Source organism: Protopterus annectens, chromosome 2.part0 (genome assembly GCF_019279795.1).
Source record: "Protopterus annectens isolate FY-2018-M chromosome 2.part0, PAN1.0, whole genome shotgun sequence".
Classification (NCBI taxonomy): domain Eukaryota; kingdom Metazoa; phylum Chordata; order Ceratodontiformes; family Protopteridae; genus Protopterus; species Protopterus annectens.
The window spans coordinates 1232565954-1232574113 of record NC_056728.1 but is presented as its reverse complement, the minus strand read 5'-3'; positions in this window follow the sequence as shown (position 1 = coordinate 1232574113).

The window sequence follows — 8160 nt, the reverse complement described above, 5'->3', positions numbered from 1 at the left end:
CTGGCGCAAGGTTCATGAATCCCGGGGATACACATTGATCAGTTACAACAATACAACCTAATATACATGCATCTATTCTGTCTGTCCAGTAGGCCCTACTGTTGATGCATTTTTAGCACAAGTAAGTTTACAAATATATTTTTATCTCAAACATCTGTACAAATCAGTGTGATAGTCAAATAACATAACATTCTTTATAAAACTCCAGCTAGCTATGCTGGCATATGTACACATGTACTGCCCTACTCTCCTTGGCACAGATGATACTATCTCATAATATCAAAACTTTGTATTTCATATTTTCATTAATCGCTAACCTATTTAACAAAACTCTCCACAAAAGTCTTCAGCTTCATGGAAATCTTTAAAGCTTTTCCTTTTTTTGCTCTATCACATTTCTAACATCATCTGATAAATCAATCCATGGATATACAAGAAAATAATCTTGGATGATATTTTTTCATACCACTCATTCCTTTTCTCAATTTCTATAACGTTACCTTATTTCCATATTCCTTTCTTTCCATAATTTCATTGTCATCATTTCTCTGTACTTATTTCCATAGCTCTTCATGGCTGTCATATAACAATTTTCCCACCATTTTATTCTTCTGTATTTCACATTATTAATAACCCAAAATACAGTAAAAAGAAGTGGGTTAGATCTGAATTCTTTTATCATCAATGCACCTTACCAACAATAGTTGGTAAGGTGCATTGATGCTAAAATAATTCATCTCTAACCCACGTCTTTTTACTGTATATTATTCCTGTTTTAATTGGATTCAGTCTCGAATCCCATATAAAACTGAAAAAAATCTAGTAATTCCAGTTCTGCTTTTCATAGGAACATATAAACTCCATATAAGCAAGTTTACCCAAACTGTATGTTTTAAGCTATACACATTTTTATTATATTATAAATATAAACGTTTCTATAATGTCAAACATTTTGGGAAGATAGTCTGGAAAAGCAATTTATAAGAAAACAATGGGAAGATGTATACATGGCTCCTAAGTCTGAAATCAAGTCCAGAAGACTTAGGATCGTTGCTTGGAAGTGCTTGCATATGTATTTTTTATAACCTAAGCAGACTTAAGAGAACTTTTCCTCAGGTAGAGAGGAAATATTGGAGGTATGATGAAGAAAGAGATAACTCGGAGCATATGTTTTGGGAGTATAATGAGTTGGGAGATTTTAAAAATTCCCTGCAGACTATCAGAAATACTGGGTAAGCAAATGACTGTAAGTAAGGAAATAATTCCTTTGAGCTGGGATACAGGATCTGAATTGTCTAGACATAGTAAGGCCTTATTAAGTTTAAGTCTGCTGGCTGCCAAAAAACAATTACTAGAAAATGGAAATCAAAGTCTACACTAACTGTATTTGAGGTTTTGAACATCATAAAAGGTAAAATAACGGGAACAGGGATCTTTTGAAAAGGGAAGGAGCAAACTACATAGACATAAATGGAAACTTTGGGAGTAATACATGCATAATAATGTTTAGGAGGAGGAGGAGTCAGGTTTAAGGGGAGGCAGGAATTCAGCATGTTTTAATGTTACCTCTCAACTGTACAGATTTTCGCAGGATGTCCAGATTTTTGCTTCATATTTTTGGTCATATTTTTGGTCCATTTTTCATAAAGGTCTAGTTTGCTGGCAAATTAGTGGCAAATCATTAAAGACTGAAGTTAGAAAATAATGACAGAGTTTCAGACTTCATGCCATTCATAATGCTAATGCAAAACCTGTTATCCTATCAACTTTTTAAGTTTGTAAGAGCAATATTTAAAAATTGTCCTTATTTTGGGCATTTGTCCCACTTTTTCTTATTGCTTTGTCCAGACATCTTGCTTTAAGATGTTGAGATGTATGGTTGGACTGATGACAGTAGCAACGAAAATATATGTGATGTATATTGTATTTAAATGGAAAATGTTAAAAATGGTTTGTTTTCATTTCTGCTAATGTATGTTTGCCTATATCTTAAGTGCTAATGTAATAAAGGTGTTTTTTAAACTTTTCTACCATGACAGTGACTTTTTTATTTCTTTCAGTTTCACTTTTCACTGATTCAATATGTTTTCGTATTTCCCAAATGTAACCCCTAAAATACTAATTTTCTTACTAACCCTCTACTTTCTTGTATTAACTCTGAAACCCATTTTCTAATAATGTTTCAGTTCTTGTAACAGTTTCATTCATCCATCCTTAAGTTCTTTTGCTACAATATTCAAATGATCTGCTCTCTTATCTTGATCTGTTTTCCCATCCATCCATTTACCATTACTTTCATTCATGAAGTTTCTTAACTTATTTTATAGTTTCCACTATTTTTTACGTATTCCTTATGCTTCCATAAGTTCCCACATTGCCTCATGAACTATCTTATCAAAGGACATCTTTACATCATATGTAAAAAATCTAACCTATTTTTTCCTACCAAAGTCATACTTATTATTTACTTTACTATTATTAACATTTCTTTTACTTCATAGGTTCATAGGTTCATAGGTAGGTAGTAGGATATTGGCTCAAGGGCCTAAGTAAGCCTAGCCAACAAGGTTCCCTGGCCTACGCCACCCAAGAAAGTTATTTTTCCTGTGCCCCTGTCAATAAGAGACACAGAAGTGATCCCCAGGGTGTATTTCCTGTTTCCCATCCACTCGTCAAGATTTTTCTTGAAGAGTGCTAATGAGGAACTTTGCTTGAAATAGATGGGTAGCTTGTTCCAGAGTATGGGAAGTCTCTGGGACAGGAATCGATCCCTCCAGCATGTCCTGTATATTGTGGTGACAAGGTTTAGGTCCCTAGAGTGTGTAGCTTGGAGGGATTGGGATTTCTTTAGGTGCAGCATGTTCAACAGCTCTGTGTTTGATATAGCTTTATATGTTAGGCAGACATCACCTTGGAGTAGGTGATATGCTATGGAGTAAAGCTGGAGTTTTCTGAGACGGTCAGTGTATGGCATCTGTTTGAGGCCAGTAATCCTCTTTGTGAGATACTTCTGTGGCCTTTCCAGCTGCTGCAGATGTCTTGTGAGGTACATTCCAAAAAAGGTCTAATGAGTGTTGAGTAGAGGGGAACAATGACCTCTTTTTTCCTGGATGAGAACCCTTTTGTGATGAGGTGTGCCATGTAGAAGGATTTTCTGACTACAGTGGTGATGTGATTATCAAAGGAGAGACTACTGTCCACCTGGGTCCCAAGGTCTCTTATCACACATTTGGCATTAGGTAGACTGCCGCCTATGTGGTAGTTCATGGGTACAGAGTTTTTACCAAAGGGGATGACAGTGCAGTTTTTGGCATTGAGCCTGAGGCCATTGCTCTGATACCAGGCATCTGTCTCAGTGAGGCCCTTCTGTAGGATGTCCACATCATTTGGGGACTCGACTATGGCTCCTAGTTTGCAGTCATCTGCGAACTTCATTAGCCAAAAGCCTTCTTTGTTAGCCTATACTTCAGAGAAGTAGATACCAAACAGGAGAGGTCCCAGAACTTGAACCCTGTGGTACTCCACTTGTCACTGGTATTAAGTCAGATTTGGAGTCTGCAAATTTTACAGTGTGGGTTCTGTCAGTGAGCCAGTTGGCAACCCATCTTGTGATGTAAGGATTTATACCTAGTTTAGTGAGTTTATCTATAATTCCAGAATGGGGGATGGTGTTGAAATCCTTGGCGAGGTCAAGATAGGCTGTGTGAACCACCTTACCCTTGCTAAGCTTTGGTAACTGCCTCAAAGAAGTCGATCAGGTTCAGGAGGCATGATCTGCCTTTCACAAATCTGAACTGGGTGGGTTCCAGAGTTTGGAGGTTATCAATTGGTTTGTTTATGAGTTCCATGATGATACATTCCATGGCCTTACAGACCAGGCTCATCAGGCTAATAGAGTGATAGTTCCCAGGATCAGTGGTGGCTCCCCCTTTGTGGAGTGGGGTAACTGTTGCTGTGCGCCATTCAGTGGGCACAAAGCCTGATGTGAAGCTATGCTTGAACATGGTGCTTAGGTGGGGAGCCAGTTCGTTCTGAAGTTCATGTAAAATGCAGCCTGGGATGTTGTCCGGTCCCATGGATGCTGTATTTTTGGCTTTAGAGAGTGCAGCTTTTACCTGTGTAGTTGTGATTACAGGCACTCTGCATTCTTCCTGTATAGATATGGGCCCTTTAGGGGGTGAGAGGGGGTAAAGTTTGCACTGAACGTATCTGCCAGGATGTTGGCAATAGTTGGTTCTGTAATTATTATGCCATTGTGCTGTAACTCAGAGCAAATCTGGGTGTTGCTATTGAGATTACTGACACAACTATAGAATGCTTTGCTGTTGTTCTTAGAATCAGTGGCAATTTTGTTTTCGTAGCTAGCTTTGGAGTATCTTATAAGGGATCTTAGCTTCTTACTGAGGCTGACCAGGGAGCTCCTCCACTCATGGGATTTTACACTATTTTGCAACAGTTTCTTCCTTCTATTGTATAGTTTGTTTCTGGCAGGGGACCACTAGATTGGCTTTCTTTTTTGGACGATAGCGTCTTGGTTCTGTTTGGGATAGCATGATCCATGCACTCGTGTAAGTGCTTATAGAGTGCATTTGTGTAGGATTCAGCAGTCGTAACTGTATTGTCCCTCTGTATGGGTGTCATGAAGTTCATCACTTCTGTCTTAAGAAGCATGAACCTGGCTTTGGAGAAATGTTTTACCATGATTTCCTTAATGGGGGTGGGGTTGGGGTGTGTGGGATGTGGATATCTAGGGTGATTAGCTTATGGTCGGATTTGACCAGCAAGGAGTTGACTTCAGGTGTGGAACACCAGTCACTCATGCTGGTAATGACTGGGTCAAGGATATTGTTGCCCCTGGTGGGGTGTGGATAAGTTGATCCAGGGCACTGGAATTTATGAATTTCAGAAAGCATTGAGCAAAGGAGTTGGTACATGAGTAGTTTTCACAGTTAATGGTGGGGTAGTTGAAATCGCCCATTATTAAGGTGTTTGGTTGAACCCTAATATTTTCCAGTTTGTCAAGAAAAGAGGAGTGGGAATCCTGGGGCATGGTGGGGGATCCGTAGCAAGCTGCAATTTGGATTGCAGTTTTTCCCAGAGTTAGTTGCACTTGGATAACCTCGGATGCATTATGCTGAGCAACTACCTTGGAGGTGTGGATATCTTTAATGAATATGGACACGACTCTACCTTTGGTGTTCCGGTCCAGGTTAGATGGCCAAAAAGTGTGGTATGAGTTATAGCCTGGTAATGCAGGGGTGCACTCTGAAGCCTTGAACCAGGTCTCAGTCACTGCACAGATATCGATGTTCCCCATTTTAAGGAGTGCCTCAAGGGAGTGCATTTTGAGATTTAAACTTCTAGCATTGAGTAGCATTGCCCTCAGTTTTTGCTTGCCTGTTCCTGTTATGAATTTGTCATTTGAACCTTGCCTAAAAAAGGTACTATAGGGGTGGCAAGAACCTTAGCCAGTATCTGGAATCCCAGGGATCACAGGTGCAGGCCATCTCTGGCAAAGCATTGTGGTCTGTTGACCATGTCATCCAAGGCAGACAGATACTGGATCCCCTTAGAATGACACCAGAAGCTTAGCCAATTGTTGAAGTCAATTATTTTGTCCTTGTACTGCGGTATCATTCTGGGTGATGGCAGGATGCTACTCAGGGCTAGGGTCATACCTGCCTGGGCTACAAGATCGGATAGCTCTTCCATGTCTCTTTTCATGTAGTCCAGGGAGGTACATCTCAGGTCATTCACACCAATATGGACAATGACAGAGTCATATTTGTACTTGTTGTGGAGTGACCTGAGTGAGTGGATTATGTGCTGGATCCTGGCACCCAACAGGCAGTTGACAGTAACCTTCTCCTTGTTTAGCCTGGTGAGTGGGACATCAGTGTGCCTGACTATAGAGTCACCTATGACTAGTGTGTTGGGTACATTGTTTTGCCTTATGGGCTGTGGTTGAGTGACACACTGAGTCTTTGGGCTATGTGTCATTTGGGTTGTGTTGGGGGGGGGTGGAGGTTGATTGCGTTTCTGCTTTGGAGGTCTCTGTTGCTTGAGCAGATTATTATTGAGAGGTTTTGCAAATGTTTTTGTGTTTCTATGTGTGGATTTTGCACCAAACATACAATTTCTTATTACTTCATTAACACTTTGTGCATCCTTTCTGTATTATTCTCATAACTATTTTATAATCAGTATTTTCTAAAGTTATATGTCTCCAAACTCTTATGTCATTCCTTTCATCTTTTTGTAATATACATTTTGTCACCCCACTACAATATCACTTTATCCTCCTATTCATTATATATTTTACAAAAATCTACTTTTTCGTCCATCTCCCTTCATTTGTAAAACTCATAATGTAGTCCACTTAATCTCAGTGCTGACTTTTTTTCCCTTCATTTACTGCTCACTGCATTTCTTTCATAGTAATGTTCCTTTCCAGTTCTGCCTTCATACCTTCAAATATTTTTAACACCATTTCTGTTTTTTAACTTCTTCCCATTTATACATTTTATCTGCAAATCTTTCTACTTGTTCTATTATTTCTTTCTGTTCATATATCATATCCATTCTTCCTTCTCTTATTGTCACTTTTTTTCCTAAATAAAGTGATACTTCCTCTTTCTTACCTTTTAAGAAAAAAATTTGTTTAAATAATAGAAGTTAAACTTTTTGTTTTTGTCAACTTTCTTTTTTCTCTCTTATTCCTTTTCCTTTTTTCTCAATTTCCTCTTGTAGCATTCCATTGTTTTTATATTCCTTTTTTATTTATTTTGTTGTTTTCATCATATTCCCTGTTATCAAAATATTTTCTTATACTTTTCTTTAACCACTACCCACTGTGCAGACCAAATGTCATAAAATTCCTTCTTTGTCAGATGCTCTTCTCACAGTTTTTACCCTCCAGCTTCAGTGCTTCTGTCTTGCTAACTTCACCTGTGAACTTTGTATCCCTTTTTCTTCTCTCTGTTTATTCTTACCTCTTCTTGCCCACACTGCTCTGTGATCAGAAAGCCCAGCAATTTGCTCACTTTATTCTATTTCTTCTATTCTGTTAGAACATGCTACATAAATTATCTGCTTTAACTATCCCTCTCTGCTAAGTCCATTCTCTTTTTCCTGTAATAATACATATTTTATAACTTCCTTTCAATATTTTTATTCTTTCCTTAAATTACAAAGTATTGTATCTAAAAAAATAAACATATTAAAATGTATTCTAAGACCTCGAAGATATTTTTCCTGTCTGTCATATTTGTGTATGTATGTATATATATTGCAAATATTCCTGCACATCTCTCTCCTTTTCTTATATCACAGATCGCCAACCTAGCTGGTATAATTATTGTAACATCTAATATTTTAATTTCTTCATTTATCAGAATCCCTGTATCTGATGTATCATATAAACCATATAATCGTGTTTCACCATAAGGCCTCAGCACTATCGTTTTTCTCTTTTCACATCTTGCATCTAATAAACATATAATTTCTGCTTTCTCCTTCTTTACATCATGAAGTTCTCATTAGCTCAATCGCATCATTTCTAATACAGTTCACATTAACATTTAAAATCTTTACATTTTCTCTTTCTCTTCTTTGCTTCTGTTTTCTGACTTTTATTTTTCTTTCCTTCTTCTTATTTGCCTTTTTCAGTTTTCATTATTTTTTCTTGTTCTGCTCCTCTGTCTAAATCTCCCTCCTCACCATCAACACTTTTCAATAATTAATACATATTTTCTTCCTGAATAATGCTTCCCTAATATTTAACTTCATTTCTTTTGAATTTGTTATGTGGTCTTCCTCTATACTTTGTTCTGCAACTTAATTTATCTCATCTTTGTTACTATTATTTTCAAGTATTTCCTTTGTTCTGTAACATAGAACAATCAAACCAAAAATGTCCTTGGACATTCCATTTGCTACACTTAATTTTTAGCTGTAAGCCCCTTTTCTTCACGTTGCATTTATGTTCTTTTTTTTACACACTTCTGTACTAAATGTAAAAAGGTCCCAGTAGCTCACAGTCCCCCTCTTTTCTTTAACATTTATTACATTTTGAACTTGTGGAATCCTTCCATCACATTTAATGTTACTAACACTTCCTGCCCCATCCTCACATTTCTTTAATTAAATACTTGTGCTTCG